The sequence below is a fragment of the Agelaius phoeniceus genome (genome assembly GCF_051311805.1).
Source record: "Agelaius phoeniceus isolate bAgePho1 chromosome W unlocalized genomic scaffold, bAgePho1.hap1 SUPER_W_unloc_1, whole genome shotgun sequence".
Lineage (NCBI taxonomy): Eukaryota > Metazoa > Chordata > Aves > Passeriformes > Icteridae > Agelaius > Agelaius phoeniceus.
Window position 1 is genome coordinate 1,777,454 of NW_027509866.1, and position 18,780 is coordinate 1,796,233.

At 51.0% G+C, this 18,780-nt stretch overlaps 1 pseudogene; it reads right to left on the minus strand.

The window, feature by feature from the left end:
• Window positions 1–9,300: 9,300 nt before the first annotated feature.
• The window catches only part of LOC143692433 (uncharacterized), a 100,195-nt pseudogene continuing 90,715 nt past the window's right edge, over window positions 9,301–18,780 (minus strand).

The following is an 18,780-nucleotide window of genomic DNA, read 5'->3' on the forward strand; positions in this document are numbered from 1 at the left end:
TTGGTGGATTATCATTTGGGTCTTCCTACTAAAGGTCATCCCACATTCCCCACAGTTGTATGGTGTAGAGAGCTTTTTGGATAATTGGTTAGCTGAGAAAGGCCATTTCGATGTGATACCGATGGATAAAGATAGGGGAAACAAGCTGGGAATTATGTAACCAGTGTCCAATCACTGACAAAGGTCACAGTGACCTTCGCTGAAACGGGAAGACAGGGGAGAAAATCGCTTGCCAGAAAATGTAGATATCCTAGGTAGAGAAGCTAGAAGAATGCAAACATAGAAACAAAATAATCATTAGAGCATAGAAGTAGGTGTGGTTGATCTAAGTGTGCTTTAACCAATAATGAGCTCAGCTTTTGCAATATGTATAAGCTTCATTAACACCAATATAAATATGTGTGGGGTTTCAATAAACTTTGGGATTTGCCATCCACGCATATCGTGTGAGGCATTTCTTCCAGCGTTCACGACAAATGGCGACCCCGGACGTCTTTCAACGGTAGCCATGGTCGAGCGGCGTAAGGAGTTCGGGTCCTATCGCAGCTGAGGACGGCAAAAGCACCGCTGAAAAAGGGAAAGTGCAGTGCCCAGGTGACCTCAACGGAGAGCCCGGCCGATACGTTCTGCCGGAGTCTGCAAGGGCTGCAAGAAGCGCACTGTTATCTTTAACATGAATAAAGAAAGGCAAGCAGCATATGATTTATTTACTGACTTTTTACGAGGGCATCAGGTTAAGGGTATAGATTTGCAGAAAGAGCTTCCTGGGTTGTTAGCTTATGGGTGTGCACAGGGGCTTTTTCGTAATCCGCACACGGTGCATGAATTGTCGGAGTGGCGTATATTTGGGGATAAGTTGTGGCAGGCAGTCATAGATGATGATAGGACCGCGAGAAAGTTGGGAAAGTTATGGCGAGTCGTGCATGATGAATTGCTGAAATACCAGGCAGAGGAAAGAGCTGCCCAGCAGGCTAGTGCAGCTCATGAAAGGAACAGGATTTATGGGGACTGGTTTGGTTCCCCGCTGCCTCCTGTTACGCCCACAGTCAATCTGCCACCGGCATCACCTTCTACTCTAAACGGCAGTTCCCCACCCCCATCGGCACCTGCTCTAAGCAGCATGGCCCCACCAGCTTCGGCGCCTGTTTTAAGTGGCACCCCCTCGCCGACTTCGGTTCCTGCCTTATACGGCGGTCCTCTGCCGGCACCGGCATCTACATTAAGCGGCGGCTCCCCACCGACCCTAGTTCCTGCTTCAGACAATAGCTCCCCGCTGCTATCAGTTCCTGCTTTGGGCAGCAGCCCCGCCCCCCCCCCCCCCCCCTCCCCCGCGTGTGCTCCGGCAGTGCCGTCCGCACCGCCTGTCCCGGTGTCAAACCCTACACCTCCTCCGCCTAGTAATGCGCTCATCCCCGGGTTGGAGAGTGACCTTGCAAGGGCCATTGCACAGCAGCGAAGGGAGGCATGGGCCGCAGTAGCTAAAGAACTCATGGACACGGGGGATGATGAGGCGATATCAGCTGCTATGGAAATTGCCTGCCCAGTGTTTTATTCTCCCCTGGCGGGGGGAGGGTTTCAAGCTACAATAACCGCTTTGGATTGGAAACTGTTATCGCAGTTACGATCCACGGTTAGTCAATTTGGAGTAACCAGTGAACCCACAAGACAAATGCTGGATTACATCTGGGGCACTCAGGTTTTGCTGCCGGCAGATTGCAGGGCGTTAATACGGCTCATTTTTACTCAGCACCAACAGCTTCTGTTCAACGCGCATTGGCACGCGATCTGTCAGCAATGTGTCGCAGTAGTACGGCAACCAGGGGACCCATTATATGGGGTGACCCTGGAGGAGTTAATGGGGTTCGGGCCTTTTCTTAGAACGGAAGCACAAGCATTAATTGGTCCCGAAAAGTGCAGGGAGGCTATGCAGTTGGCACGTTTAGCTATTGATAGAATTAAGGATCCGGGAGGAATTCCTTCTTACATGGGGATGAAGCAAGGTAAAGAAGAGTCATTCGGAGGTTTTATAGATAGGGTAGCCAACGCTATTGAATGGGCAGGAGTCCCTGAATTCATGAAAGGGACCTTGCTAAAGCAATGCGCACTTCAAAACAGCAATCAGCCTACCAAGAATGTGTTAAATACCCTGGGAGCTAATTGGTCTATAGAGGAAGCTTTAGAACGATTAGCAAATGTTCCGCTGGGATCACAAGCAATGTTAGTAGATGCTATTAAAGAGCTAGGGGTCGGGTTACAGAAGCAGGCAGAGTCTTCTCAGAACCAAATGCTGGCGGCCCTCGCCCTGCTCCAGGCAGCAGCAATAAATGCTCCACGAGCTCCATCCACTAGCCGATGCAGGTGCTACCGATGTGGAGGAACGGGACATGCGCGACGGGACTGTCCCGCCGTCAGTGTTTGGTGTCACAATTGTCGCTTGGATACCCACAACACCGGAGCCTGCAGACGCCGCTCGGGAAACGGGAGAGCCAGCGCGCCCACCAGCTGCCGCGCCCAGACACAAGTAGCAGCTGTCACCACTTCGGCTCAACCTGCCTCCAGCCCACCACCACCGGGAACCTTGGATTGGACCTCGCAGCCGCAGCAACAGTGACTTTGATGACTACTCACCCAGAAAAGGTTCCAACTGGGGTGAAGGGACCACTCATTATTGATGGATTACCTATGGGAGCTCTGCTTTTAGGGCGTTCCCCGGCTACAATGATGGGATTATTTGTTTTATCTGGAGTAATAGACGCTGATTATACAGGGGAAATTTCCATTATGGTGCATACTCTTTTTCCACCGATGCGGATCGAAAAAGGACAAAGGATAGCTCAATTAATTCCTTTGCAACAGTTGGCTAAAACTGTACCCCCTCGTCAGGCACAGTCCAGAGGAGAGCATGGATTCGGATCCACTGGAGGCCTTGCTCTTTTGACAATGAACTTAAATGAACGGCCAAAGAGCACTGTAATTTTGGATTATCAGGGCGAAAGGCAAACCTTGGTAGGACTGTTAGATACTGGCGCAGACTCCAGCATTGTGAGTCCGGATTTCTGGCCCCACAATTGGCCATTGCAGTCAACCATGATGTTAGTAACCGGAGTTGGAGGCCTGACACTTGCAAGGAAAACACCCATGCTATCTGTGACTATTGAGGATAAAACTGTGCGGGGTGTTTTGTCAGTTGTACCTTTGCCTCCTACTGTGCAGTGCCTTATTGGTCGGGACATTTTGGCTCAGATGGGTGTAGTACTGACAAATGAACACCCTTTAGGCTAAAGGCCATTGCATGGACTTTCCCAATCCCATTAACCTGGACCACGGATGTTCCAGTATGGGTTAAGCAGTGGCCTTTAAAAAGGGAGAGTCTCGAACAGGTTCACATGCTGGTATACGAACAATATAAACAAGGACATTTACAGCTGTCAACAAGTCCATGGAACACGCCCATCTTTGTGATTAAAAAGAAGTCGGGGAAGTATCGCTTAATACATGATTTGCGAGCTGTGAATGAACAGATGGAGCCTATGGGAGCCTTGCAACCCGGATTACCTAACCCGGCTATGCTACCAAGGGACTGGCCACTTATTGATCTGAAGGACTGCTTCTTTACTATTGCTCTGCATCCTTGAGACACTCGGAGGTTTGCATTCACTCTGCCGGCTTTAAACAGAGGGGAGCCGGACAAGAGGTTTGAATGGGTTTCTCTTCCCCAGGGAATGCGCAACAGCGCCACCTTGTGTCAACTTTATGTCGAAGCAGCTTTACAACCCTTACACCATGCCTGGCCTGACACAATCATTTACCATTATATGGATGACATTTTATTTGCACAACCAGAACCTTTTGCACGTCAACAAATTCAGGCAATACACGATGCTTTGAAGCTCCATGGACTGACTGTGGCTTCTGAGAAAATTCAGTTATCTGCACCGTGGAAATATTTGGGGTGGACACTTACTGATCAAATTGTTACCCCTCAGAAATTGCAATTAAACATTAAATTACATACATTGCATGATGTTCAGAAATTACTGGGGGACCTACAGTGGCTGCACCCCATTGTTGGTATCCCTAATGAACTCTTAGATGAACTTCGACCTTTACTGAAGGGGACTGATCCGGCACAGCCTGTTCGTATAACCCCTGAACAGGTTAAGACACTGCAGCTGATATTGGACTGTGTTACACAAGGCAGTGTTCGGAGACGTGATCTCGATCTTCCTATACAGCTGACGGTTTGGTGTGGACCAAAATTTTTACTGGGTGCACTTACTCAGCATAACAGAAAAACGGGGGAGACATGGGCCTTGGAATGGATATCTCCTCCACTTCAACAACATAAAACCCTTCTTCAGAAAATTGAAAGTTTAGCTGATCTGCTCAAAAAGGGTCGTGAACGGATGTTACAGATTATGGGAAAGGAACCTGATCAGATACAGATACCAATGAAAAAGGATACATTGACATGGTATCTGGCAAACAGTATGGAGTTACAAGAGGCCCTGTTGGGAGCCGGTAGCGTGACTGCCACTGATGATATTCCCAATGTACCATTGAATTGGATAGGACAGTGGGGTTGGATTCAATGCCCAAAAAGATCAGTAAAGCCCTTATCGGATGCTATAACTGTCTACACAGATGCAGGAAGAAAATCCAAAACTGCTGCAGTGACCTGGCGAGAAAAGGGACAATGGCATCATCACATCCTCTGAGCTACTGAGGTGGACACTTTGCAAATGATGGAGCTATTGGCAGTTGTATGGGCCATGATGCATTTCTCTGGACCTCTTAACATTGTAACAGATTCTTTGTATGTTGCAGGAGTGTGTGAGCGAATAGAGGATGCCTTTACAAAAAAGGTTCAAAACAGGAGGTTACATGAGCTGTTTATGCAGTTGCAGAGAGCAAATGGTACTTTAAAAAGATATCTGAGTAAATATATGGATACCAGAGAGCCACAAGAAAGATTGTTAGAGTGTTTGTGTGTTTTGAACCACTTGTGTGTTTTTGGGGAAAATAAGGTTCCTGCTGTGATTCGTCACTATGTACAAGAAACAGATGATGTAAAGAAAGATGTATAGGATCTCTGTGAGTACCTGCTAAATGGACCCGAGCAGCTGTGTCTGATGGAAACTTTATGTTATTGCTTTATTAATTTTTGCTTCTTTTGGGAACAGTGTAGACCATCAGGCATGGGCCCCACCGCAGCCCAAAACTAACATATGGATCACCCTGTCAAACTTAACCAAACAAGAGACTATTTGCCTGTCATTGTCTTCTCCTGGCAATCCTTTCACAACTTGTTTGGTTGGATTACCAGCAGATCCCTGGCCGTGCCCTTTACATGTACCAACTTGTAAGGTCAGCAATGCTAGGATGAGTGTGGACAATTAGAATCAGTGGATTTCCCGCTTTCCTATAGCACCACAGGAGTCCCAAGAGTTAGAGTTGTTAGGGTCAGTGATGGCAGATGCATGTATTCATTTTAACCATAGAAGCCTGCTGTCAGTCAAGAACCACTCTAATGTTGTAACTTCCAGCATGGCTGTCTACCGAAAGGCATCGGCCTGGTGCAATTATACAACAAAGAGAGTGTCAGTCTCATCAAATGACCCTATTCAATTGCCAGCAGGATATTTCCTGATATGTGGAGACCGTGCTTGGGCCGGTATCCCATCAATGCTGCACGGGGGACCATGTACACTTGGACGGCTGTCTCTACTTACACCTAACATGTCCATGATACTGAACATGAGCCGCCGCCATCGTAGAGGCAGACGAATGGCTCATGCATTTGCAGCCGACTGCCGGGATGATATAAAGTTTTGGTACCCAGCGGCCATAGTTGCAGCATCTTTCTTAGCTCCAGGGGTATCAGCAGCAGGTGCTCATGCTATTTTGAATAGGTTAGGGTGTTGGCTTGCTAAACAAACAAATGCAACTTCCTTAGCAATTTCCAGTCTTTTGCTTGATGTAGATTCTATTCGCCATGCGACACTTCAAAATAGAGCTGCAATTGATTTTCTCTTACTTGCACTAGGCCATGGCTGTGATGAATTTGAAGGCATGTGTTGCATGAATCTCTCTGATCATGCACAGTCTATACACTCACAGCTCTCTGAGTTACGGAAGTTAACTGGGAACTTACAGGTGGAATCAGGCCTTGGTATTGATGGATGGCTCAAATCTTTAAACTTAGGATCATGGTTACGTTCTATTGTTAAGATTAGCATTGTAGTAGCTATTGTAGCTTTGCTGTTAATATTAGTTTTGCCTTGTTTTTGTATATGCTTACAGAATATGGTGAGAAAGATGATAACTACCGCATTTAACCAAACTATGCTTGTTCAACAGAAAAACGGGGGAGATGTAGAGAGCTTTTTGGATAATTGGTTAGCTGAGAAAGGACATTTCGATGTGATACCAAAGGATAAGGATAGGGGAAACAAGCTGGGAACTGAACAACCAGTGCCCAATTACTGACAAAGGTCACAGTGACCTTCTCTGAAACGGGAAGACGGGGGAGAAAATCGCTTGCCAGAAAATGTAGTTATCTTAGGTAGAAAAGTTAGAAGAATGCAAACATAGAAGCAAAATAATTGTTAGAAGATAGAAGTAGGTGTGGTTGATCTAAGTGTGCTTTAACCAATAATGAGCTCAGCTTTTGCAATATGTATAAGCTTCATTAACACCAATATAAATATGGGTGAGCTTTCAATAAACTTCGGGATTTGCTATTCATCGCATATGGTGTGTCGCATTTCTCCCGCCGTTCACGACATCCTTCTAATCCAATTTACCTGGTACGCTTTTGGGTAACTTCACATGTTAAGGGTTAAAGGATTTTAGGTTAAATGTGTGGGAATCCAGGGCACAGGGAATATTTCTCTGTCTGCTCTGAGGGGTCCTGACCCCCAGAGAAACACTGCCTTTCACCTTTGTCCATGGAGAGGACTTCCAGGACTTTGAGACAGATTAGAATTTACCAAAGTGTAAAATAGATTAGAGGGTAGTATACTATATCCCTTGGGTGAGAAATTTAGTTTTTGGGATTTTTAGTATGGTGTAGATAGGAGGTGAGATGGAAGAATTTGGGTGTAGTCCCCGTCTTCTTCATCTACTCCATTTTCTGCAGTGTTGGTGGAAGAGGATGATTGGTCAAGGAAAGCACAGTGCAGAGGTTGTGTGGACATTGAAGGGATGAGTTTTTGGTAGATAAGTAGAAATAATGTACGTTTTAAGAGTTAATTGGATGAGACAATTTTAAAAGACGTAGAAACCGTACATTTTAGAGCAATTTTGAGGTATTTTCCCAGCATGCTGAGCCTGATGTGCACATCAAAGCAAAACTTTAGATAAGAATAAGCAAGAAGCTGAAGATTGAAAAAGTCCCATGCATCTCCTTTCACCTGGCACAGAACTGCTACTGGAGGGTTTTCCCCATCCAGGGACCCCCCAGAAGGGCCCAACATAAAAGAAACATAAATAACAGGTTCCCTGAAAATGTTTGTAATAAGTTGGCTCTTTTCCATAAAGTTGTTTACTGAAGGGTTTTTTATTAACTGGCCAATCATGTGAAATGTGTTGATTAAAGGACGAGTGAGGTCAAGCTGTAGCAAACCAAGGCATAAAAGAAAAAGATAAAAAAAATAGGTGGCTTTTAGCCCTTACCCTTCTGATCTGGGTCTGTGTCATCTCTGACTCTACACCCACATTTGGGGATCTGTGGGGGCTATTGGGGATCCTTTCTGTATTTTGTCACCCAACAGGAGCTCCTCTTATAAATGTTGCCTGAAGCTCCCACTCTGCCCATGAGAGGAACCCCTGTGAATGTCTGGGACATCCTGGCTCTTTGGCAGCCTGGGCACTCCTGGGATGTCACCGTGGAGCCCCCATGAGTGCCTGTGACAGATGGGTGCCTTTGCAGCCCAAGGTGCCCTGGGATGTCACCATGGAATGGCTGTGACTGCCTCTGACCCCAGGGCTCTTTACCATCCCCAGAAAGCCCTGGGAGGTCTCCATGGAGCCCCTGGCTCTGCCTGTGACATTTCAGCTCTGGAACAGCCTGGAGATTCTTGGAAAGTCCCTATGGAACCCCTCTGAGGGCCTGTGACAAATCTGATCCTTAGCAGGCAACCATCACATGCCTCCTGTTGCTATGGTCAGTTTCCATGGAAACCATCACCATCCCCTGTTGCTATGGTCAGTTTCCATGGCAACCATCACCAGCCTCCTGCTGCTATGCTCAGTCCGTTGGCAGCTCCATGGAGACCCCATGCCAGGGGTGGTTGCCATGGACACCAGCTCAGGCCTGCAGCCAGAGCCCGTTGCCATGGCAACCATTGGCAGCCCCATCCCCAGGCCCATGGGATCCCAGAAGCACAGAATTGGCTGAGCTGGGAGGGACCCATCAGGATCCTCCAGTCCAACTGCTGGCCCTGCACAGGACACCCCAACAATGCCAGCCTGGGCCTGGCAGCGCTGGCCAAACACTGCTGCAGCTCAGAGAGCCCTGGAGCTGGGACCCTGCCCTGGGGAGCCTGGCCAGGGCCCCAGCAGCCTCTGGGCAAAAACCTTTTCCTGACATCCAACCTGAGCCTGCCCCGACTCAGCTGCAGCCCTTCCCTCCACTCCTGTCCCTGGGCACCAGAGGGAAGAGGTTCCCACAGCCCCAGCCAGGGACCCGCTCCCAAGGCTGCTGCCATGGCCACCAGGGCTGCCACCAGCTGGGATGCTCGGTTTCCAGGGGCCGGGCTTCAGGAATGGGATTCCCCAATTTCCTGCTCCCGCTAAAACCGCGCTGCCCTCGCTGCCCTCCCGCCTCCCATGGAAAGCACAAAAGGCAAAGATCCTGGGCTGGGATAAGAACAATTTATTGGGAACAGCAACCAGATAAGGAACAAACAGGAACAGAAACAATATTGACAACAGAAGGCTAAGTAAAACTAATTACATGGAAAACTACAACATCAACAACAGGCTCTTCCTGGCCACGTATTTCCCCCTGCCTGGAAAGGACACCTTTCTCTTCAGAGAGAGAGTCCCTTTTCCTGTCCGTGGCAATGATCTGACGTGGGACTGAATGTAATGACACAGCCATGGCCAGAACCTCATGTTCTTCAATTCCACATCATCTCACTGGCAGGGGCAGTAAAAGCTGCAGGTGTCTTCCCAGCCTGGATAACAGGTAACATGGATCACCAGGGCTCTTCCCAATGCGGGACCTCCAATGGGGGATGAAGCTGGAGCTGGGCACGAACTCCTCCTGCAGTTGCGGCACTTGCAGGGCTTCCCTTACCGGTGCCTCCATTGGTGTCTGGTCAAGTGAGAGCTGCTGGTGAAGCTCTTCCCACACTGGGGACACTCGTAGGGCCTCTCCCCAGTGTGGATGCGTTTGTGGATGACGAGGGCAGAGCTGCAGCTGAAGCCCTTCCCACACTCCCCACACTCGTAGGGCCATTCCCCAGTGTGGATCATCTGGTGGTGGATCAGGGTGCTGCTCTGCCTGAAGCTCTTCCCACACTCCAAGCACTTGTGGGGCTTCTCCCCATCATGAAACTGCCCATGGACCACCAGCTCTGAGCTCTGGCTGAAGCTCTGCCCACCATCCTGGCTCAGAGTGGGTCTTTCCTCCTCAGAGCACCCTGGGCTGGGCTTTGAGCCCCTCCTCCTGTGAGATCTCTGCGGCTTTTCTTCCCTGTGGGATTCCTGTGTCCTGGAGTCACTCAAAATGGCCTCTTCCATGAGGTTGTGCCACAGGGATTTGCCTTCCCTGGTCTCCATCCTCAGATCCTTCCCGGGGGGAGGAAGGACAAGGAGAGGATGGGGTCAGAGGGAAGGGGAAGGAGATCCCTCCAGTGCATCCCCGGCAGGACGGGGTTGGCAGCAGGGTTGTCCTGCAGCCGGGGGCTGTGCTGGGCTGGGAGATGGAGCAGGAGAGAGGGGGAAAGGGGCACTGACTTCCTCCTCACCTGCCTGGGTGTGCAACGCTCCTTCCTCTTCTTCACAGCCTCCTCCTCCATCCAATCAAGACTTGGGAATGGGAAATCCTGTTCTGGGAAGAAAACAAAGGGTGCGCACATTGTCGTCTTTTCTGGTTTGAAGGCAAACCTGGGGGAGAGTCTAAGCCAGAATTACAATTTAATAAGAAAATGAAGATCAAGGCAATGATGCAGAAACACTGCCTTAAACTGACAGAGTCAGGATGTAACCTTACACCCTGTTGCTGCTCAGGGTGGTGACTGCAGTCCCATTAAATGGTGTCTGCAGTCCTGTGGGAGTGATGAACGTGATTCTGTCCAAGCAGTGATCCTGTAGAAGGGTCTGGTCTTCCTCTGAAGGTCCAGGGGTGGTTCTGGAGCTCTTGTCCTCTGGGAATCCAGTAGGCAAGCTGCTCCTGCTGTTGCAAGGCTCACCTTATATGCAGGTAGGAATGCTTGGATCCTCCCCCTGGGCGGAGCATCCCACAATGGGAGGATGGAATTTGATCAGTCCTGCAGTGACACTCAATGGCCCATTCCCAGAAGATATCTCCCCTGGAGGGCGTTATCAGGGCTGAGTCATGGAAGAGATCAAGAACACTGCCCCACCTGTTTCTAGCAGTTGATGAAGATGGAGATTGAAAACATGCATTTGGTTCCATCTTACACTGCAACCTGAAACAGTGGGGGAATCCCTGCTCAGGGGGTGAACACCACCCCCCTTACCCAAACTGGCTCAGGTGTAAAACCCCCACCCCGGGAAGGCCACACACACAGGGGACAATGTCACACTTGCCCTGCCCCAGGGGAGGTCTCTCTCCCTGTCACTCCCTTGCTCTCTCCCCTTTTCTCTTTCTTTCCATCTCTCTCTCTACCTCACATTTACTGTTCAATAAAATCCACCTTGGATTTGGTCTTGTTAGCACCTTAATTGAGACGGAGGCATCTCTCTGAAAATTTTCTTATCCAGATTGCAAGATTATTTTGGCACAGTGAGTTTAGGCACTCTTCTCTGACCCCCACGTGCCTTTGACAACAGCATGGTTCCCTCCTCTGAGGAGGTTGTGGCTCTTTCTGGAAGAACTCTCGGAAACTTGGACACTGTCCCTCCTTCCTCCTAGGGAACCTATGGGAGAAATGATGAGGAAAATGGGTGTTGTGGGTGGCCAGTGAAAAAGAAAATATTTTGTTGTCCTTCCTTGAAAAGTTTGTTAAAATCACAGGAGGAAAGGGAGCAAATGATACCAGCGAGACTGACAGGGTTCATCCACCCCATGGTGAGGAACACAAGGCTGCTGAAAGTCCCAGAGGAAGCCCAGCTCAAGTAGCTAAATTCCCAAATAACTCCAGCCAGGGGTCTCTGGGAGGATTTTTTTGGAGCGTGTTCGGAGCCGGCAGATCCCGGACTCGAGCCCCGGGTATCTCCGGGCTCCCTAAGAGGAGCTTTTTCGGGGGCAGAGGAGCCGCGATCGCCCCTCGGGAGGGTCCCGGGGGGTCCCCGTGGGGATGGCCCGGTACCGACGGGGCGGGACATTGGTTTTGGGGATCCCCGTGAGAGCCGGGGCTGTGGAACGGGGGACCCCCGGGGCGGGGAGAGGGGAAGGGGCGATACCGGAGCTGGGGCACCCCCGGCAGCCCGGAGATGAGGCGGGGACGGGACCCCCTGACCCTGACAGGGGCGCGTCCTGGGGTGACTTCTTGATGCTCGTGCCCCATCGGTCCGTTTAGCCCAGAAATGAGTTCTGCACCTTTAAGGCTGGTTCTGAGAGCCAAGGGGAGGAGGAAGAAGCTGCAGTTTGTTTTCAGACACTGCACTCACTCCTCCACATTCCGGCTCCTGGATGGGCAGAGGGCAGGATAGAGCTCTCCTTTGCTTTTAGTTAGTTTTTAGCTCTCTGAGGCAGAGAAGTTCCCTGGACTGTGGTTTTTCTTTTTCTTTGGAGCTGTTTAAACCTGCTCTGCACTGAACACCCAGAACACCACCAGCAGCTCCCACCTGTGGCCCACCAGGCTGAGCCTGGGCCGCTGGAAGTGGCATTTCCAGCGCTGGAGGGACTGATAAGAGACTGATAAGACACTGAGTGAGCCGAGCTACAGCCCAAGGAAGGACTTTCAGAGTTTCCCATCTATTTTGGAGCAGCTGGAGGTTTATTACTTAATATTGTTCAATTTTTGTGCTGGTGAATGCTTTGCCTGTTTAATAAAGCATTTTTTTCCACTTTTCTCCAAGGAAATATTTTCCCGAACTGGCTGAGGGTGGGGCTGCTGAATCTGCATTCTAGAGGAAACTCCTTTTGGAGGTTTTCAACCAAATTTGCCCTAAAGCAGGACAGGGCGGTGGAAAGAAGGGGGAACCCCAAGTGGCTGGATTGAGGGGAGGCTGGAGAGGGGGACCCTGGGACTCCAAAACCTCCCAGAATCCAAAAGCAGGACCCTGTAGAGGGGGGATCCCCAGGACATATGGGATCCCCTCCAGCCCTGAGATGGGGGACCACCAGAACCCGAGAGGGATGAGACTGGATATGGGAAACTCCTGCTGAACTTCTTTTATTCACTCTTGATTTTTGGAGGTTTTTATTGACATCAGGTGACTTCTAGAGATGGACTTGTGTGAGAGGAATCCCCAACCCAAGGCATTCACACCTTGTTTTTCCCCAATCCAGGATTTTCCCCAAACCTTCCCACAGTGACATCCCCCCTGTCCTGCTCTGGGTGAGCTCAGTCCCAAACCTGACCCTGATCCGGGTCTCAATCTCACTCCATGTTTAGACACACTCACAGTTCTGTATTAAATCACATCCAAGCCCCAGACTCGTCTAGCCCCAGACCCAATCCCAACCCCAGCCCTAAAGCCAATCCCATGTCTAGCCTTAACCCCAATCCCAGCTCTAATCCAAATCTCAGCCCCAACTCCAAGCCCAGCCCCAATTCCAGCCCCTTCCTAAATCCTCAGCCCCAAACCAAATCCCAGGTTCAGCCCTTCTGGGGGTTTGGGGGTGTCTCTGTCCCTGTGACCCCGATGATGTTTGGGTGGGGTCCCAGCAGGGCTGAGAGGGACAGAGACCCCCCGGCCTCCCCAGGGGTGAGAAGGTGGCAGAGCCCCCCCAGCCCCGAGCAGCCTCAGCGGTGAGAGGGACACAGAGCCCCTGGTGCCCAGCCCTGCACAGGCATTGCCTGAGGCCAGAGGGATGGAGACCCCCCGAGCATCCCCCAGGGCCAGGGGATAGAGAGCCCCGAGCATGCCCTGGGCTGAGAGGGACAGAGACTGCCCCGAGCACCCCCTGGCACAGGGGAGAGAGGGAGGGAGACCCCCCAGGCATTCCCTGGGGTGAGAATGATGGAGACCCCTGGGGAATGGCCTGGGGTGACAGGGACAGGGACACCCCTGGGGAATGGCCTGGGGTGACAGGGACAGGGACACCCCTGGGGAATGGCCTGGGGTGACAGGGACAGGGACAACCCTGGGGAATGGCCTGGGGTGACAGGGACAGGGACACCCCTGGGGAATGGCCTGGGGTGACAGGGACAACCCTCCCAAGCCCCTCCCAAGAATCCCCCAGGGCAAGAGGCACAGAGACCCCTCGAGGATCCCCAGAGCATTGGACAAAATAAACTTGGCAGAAATCAAAATTAACTCTGCATAAATCACTTTCATGAATATTTGATTTTCCCACAAGTCACATGTAATGAAAACACAAACAAATCCCAAACATGAATAAACTGACAATAGAAGCAATTCTGTGGCAATTCCAAGTTTCATTGGTTCCTGCACAGCTCCAGATCAGCTGCTGGCAGGTTCTTAGAAAAGAAAAGAGGGAATTCAGCCCAATACAGATTATGAAAAGGAAGGGAAAGTTCTGTGTAGCTGTCACAAAGGTGACAAGGATAATGAGAAAAATGATTCTCACATTTGGCAAAGCCCCCAAGCCTGGGAATTCAGGAGTTATTTGGGAATTTAGCTACTTGAGCTGGGCTTCTTGTGGGACTTTTAGCAGCCCTGTGTTCCTCACCTTGGGGTGAATGACCCTTGTCAGTGTCGCTGGGATCTTTTGCTCCCTTTCCTCCTGTGATTTTAACAAACTCTTCAAGGAAGGACAACAAAATATTTTCTTTACACTGGCCACCCACAACAGCCATTTTCCTCATCATTTCTCCCATAAATCCCACAGGAGGAAGGAGGGATTGTGTCCAAGTTTCCAAGAGTTCTTCCAGAAGGAGCCACAACCTCCTCAGTGGAGGTAACCGTGCTGTTGTCTAAGGCACTTGGGGTCAGATAAGAGTGCCCTAAACTCACTGTGCCAAAATAGTCTCGCAATCTGGATTAGAAAATATTCAGAGAGATGCCTCCGCCTTAATATAAGGTGCTAACAAGACCAAATCCAAGGCAGATTTTATTAAACAGTAAATGTGAGGTAGACAGAGAGATGGAAAGAACGAGAAAAGGGGAGAGAGCAAGGGAGTGACAGGGACAGAGACCTCCCCTGGGGCAGGGCAAGTGTGACATTGTCCCCTGTGTGCGTGGCCTTCCCGGGGTGGGGGTTTTACACCTGAGCCAGTTTGGGTAAGGGGGGTGGTGTTCACCCCCTGAGCAGGGATTCCCCCACTGTTTCAGGCTGCAGTGTAAGATGGAACCAAATGCATGTTTTCAATCCCCATCTTCATCAACTGCTATAAACAGGTGGGGCAGTGTTCTTGATCTCTTCCATGACTCAGCCCTGATAACGCCCTCCAGGGGAGATATCTTCTGGGAATGGGCCATTGAGTGTCACTGCAGGGCTGATAAAATTCCATCCTCCCATTGTGGGATGCTCCGCCCAGGGGCAGGATCCAAGCATTCCTACCTGGACATAAGCTAAAGCTTGCAGCACCAGGAGCAGCTTGCCTACTGGATTCCCAGAGGACAAGAGCTCCAGAACCACCCCTGGACCTTCAGAGGAAGACCAGACCCTTCTACAGGATCACTGCTTGGACAGAATCACGTTCATCTCTCCAACAGGACTGCAGCCACCATTTAATGGGACTGCTGCCACCAGCCTGACCAGCAACAGGGTGTCAGGTTATATCCTGCCTCTGTCAGTTTAAGGCAGTGTTTCTGTATCATTGCCTTGATCTTCATTTTCTTATTAAATTGTAATTCTGGTTTAGACTCTCCCCCAGGTTTTCCTTCAAACCAGAAAAAAAGACAAGGTGTGCACCCTTTGTTTGGTTCCCAGAACAGGATTTCCCATTCCCAAACCTTGACTCAATGGAGAAGGAGGCTGCGAGGAAGAGGAAGGAGCCCTGGGAGCCCCAGGCAGGTGAGGAGGAAGTCAGTGCCCCTTTCCCCCTCTCTCCTGCTCCATCTCCCAGCCCAGCACAACCCCCGGCTGCAGGACAACCCTGCTGCCAACCCCGTCCTGCCGGGGATGCACTGGGGGGATCTCCTTCCCCTTCCCTGTGGCACGGAGGCCAATCCCATCCTCTCCTTGGACTTCCTTCCCCAGAGAAGGAGCTGAGGATGGAGACCAGGGAGGAGAAATCCCCACAGCAGAACCACCTGGAAGAGGCCATTTTAAGTGGCTCCACACTGCAGAATTCCAATGGGGAGGTAAATCACCAGAGATCCTGCAGGAGGAGGAGCTCCAAGCCCAGCCCAGGGTGCTCTGAGGAGGAAAGACCCACCCTGAGCCAGGAAGGTGGACAGAGCTTCAGCCAGAGCTCCGAGCTGGTGGCCCATGGGCAGCTTCACAATGGGGAGAAGCCCCACAAGTGCTTGGAGTGTGGGAAGAGCTTCAGGCAGAGCAGCACCCTGATCAGCCACCAGATGATCCACACTGGGGAATGGCCCTACGAGTGTGGGGAGTGTGGGAAGGGCTTCAGCTGCAGTTCTGCCCTCATCAACCACCAACGCATCCACACTGGGGAGAGGCCCTACGAGTGTCCCCAGTGTCAGAAGAGGTTTCGGGCCAGCTCCAATCTCCTCCAGCAGTAGCGGATGCACACCAAAGAGAGGCCCTTTTTGCCTCCCTGATTGCGGGAAGGGCTTCAAGCGCAACTCCACCCTCATCACCCACCGGCGCATCCACACTGGGGAGAGGCCCTACAAGTGTTCCCAGTGTGGGAAGAGCTTCTCCTGGAGGTGTAGCTTGACCCAACACAAATGGAGGCACCGGTAAGGGAAGCCCTGCAAATGCCCCGACTGCAGGAGGAGCTTTGTGCGCTGCCCCAACTCAATCTCCCATAGGAGTACCCATACTGGGAAGAGCCCTGGTGATCCATGTTCCCTGTGATCCATGCTGGGAAGACACCTGTCCCTTTTACTGCCCCTGCCAATGACATGCGGTGGGACTGAAGAACATGAGGGTCTGGCCATGGCCCTGTCATTACATTCACCCCCACTTCAGAACATTGCCAGGGGCAGGAAAGGGACCCTCTCTCTCACTCCCCAAGGAGAAGGTTGTCCTTTCCAGGCAGGGAAAATTGTGGCCGGGAATACCCAGTGATGTTGTAGTTTTCTCTATAAATAGTTTTTCTTATCCCTTCTCTTATCAATATCCTTTCTGTTTGTCCTTTATCTTGTTGCTGTTCCCAATAAATTGTTCTCATCCCAGCCCGGGATCTTTGCCTTTTGTGCTTTCCATGGGAGGCGGGAGGGCAGCGCGGTTTTAGCGGGAGCAGGAAATTGGGGAATCCCATTGCTGAAGCCCGGCCCGTGGAAAGCGAGCATCCCAGCTGGTGCCAGCCCTGGTGGCCATGGCAGCAGCCTTGGGAGCGGGTCCCTGGCTGGGGCTGTGGGAACCTCTTCCCTCTGGTGCCCAGGGACAGGAGTGGAGGGAGCGGCTGCAGCTGAGTCGGGGCAGGCTCAGGTTGGATGTCAGGAAAAGGTTTTTGCCCAGAGGCTGCTGGGGCCCTGGCCAGGCTCCCCAGGGAAGGGTCCCAGCTCCAGGGCTCTCTGAGCTGCAGCAGCGTTTGGCCAGCGCTGCCAGGCCCAGGCTGGCATTGTTGGGGTGTCCTGTGCAGGGCCAGCAGTTGCACTGGAGGATCCTGATGGGTCCCTCCCAGCTCAGCCAATTCTGTGCTTCTGGGATCCCATCAGCCTGGGGATGGGGGCTGCCAATGGTTGCCATGGCAACGGGCTCTGGCTGCAGGCCTGAGCTGGTGTCCATGGCAACCACCCCTGGCATGGGGTCTCCATGGAGCTGCCAAGGGACTGAGCATAGCAACAGGGGCCTGGTGATGGTTGCCATGGAAACTGACCATAGCAACAGGGGGCTGGGGATGGTTGCCTGCTAAGGATCAGATTTGTCACAGGCCCTCAGAGGGGCTCCATGGGGACATTCCAAGAGTCTCCAGGCTGTTCCAGAGCTGGAATGTCACACACAGAGCCAGGGGCTCCATGGAGACCTCCCAGGGCTTTCTGGGGATGGTAAAGAGCCCTGGGGTCAGAGGCAGTCACAGCCATCCCATGGTGACATCCCAGGAGTCCCCAGGCTGCCAAAGAGCCGGGATGGCGCAGACACTCACAGGGGTTCCTGTCATGGGCACAGTGGGAGCTTCAGGCAAAAGCTTTATTAGAGGAGCTCCTGTTGGGTCACAAGGGGCAGAAAGGATCCCCAATAGCCCCCACAGATCCCCAAATGTCACCTTTGAGTCAGAGATGACACAGACTCAGAAAGGCTAAGGGCTAAAAGCCACCTGTTCTTTCAATCCTCTTCTTTTATGTCATGTTTTGCTACAGGTAGACGTCACTGGTCATTTAATCAACACATTTCACATGATTGGCCAATTAAGACAACACCCTTCAGTAAACAACATTCTGGAAAAAAGTCAACCTATTACAAACATTTTTGGGGCACCAGTTATTGATGTTTGTTTTATGTTGGGCCTTTCTGAGGGCTCCCTGGATGGGGGAAACCCTCCAGTAGCAGTTCTGTGCCAGGTGAAAGGAGATGCACGGGACTTTTTTGGTCTCCAGCTTTGTGTTTATGGTTATCTTATCTAAAGTTTTGCATTGCTGTCCACACCAGGCTCAGCGCGCTAGAAAAGCACCACAAAATGGCTCCAAAATATACAGTTTCAAGGTCTTTTAAAGTTGTCTCCTCCAATTCACTCTTAAAACCTACATTATTTCTACTTATCTACCAATAACTCATTCCTTGACTGTCCATATGACCTCTGCACTGTGCTTTCCTTGACCAATCACCCTGTGCCACCAACACTGCAGAAAATGGAGTCGATGAAGGAGACAGGGACTACACCCAAATCCCTGCATCTTGCTTCCTATCTACACCGTACTAAAAATCCCAAAACGTAATTTCTCACCCAAGTGACCTGCTGTACTACCCTCTAATCTATTTCACACTTTGGTAAATTCTAATCTGTCTCAAAGTCCTGGAAGTCCACTCCATTGGCAAAGGTGAAAGGCAGCGTTTCCCTTGGGGTCAGGACCCCTCAGAGCAGACAGAGAAATATACCCTGTGCCCTGGATTCCCACACATTTAACCTAAAAAACTTTAACCTTTAAGATTTTAAGTTGCCCAAAAATGATCCAGGTAAGTAGGATTAAAAGGAGAAGAAATAGAGACCAACAGGAAGACAGAAGATCCATAGAAAGACACGCACATGGGTACCAACAGCTCAGGTTCCAGCATCACCAACAGAGAAACCCCAGCAGAAGGCAGGATCCAGACCCTGGGCCGGCCTCGTGCTCCAGCTTTTAACACCCTGGGCCTTCATGGCCCCGCCCCTGGGGTGGGACTGCCAGTTGCTTGTCCAATCAGAGACAGGGTAGCACCAGCTGCTGGTGTGTGATTGA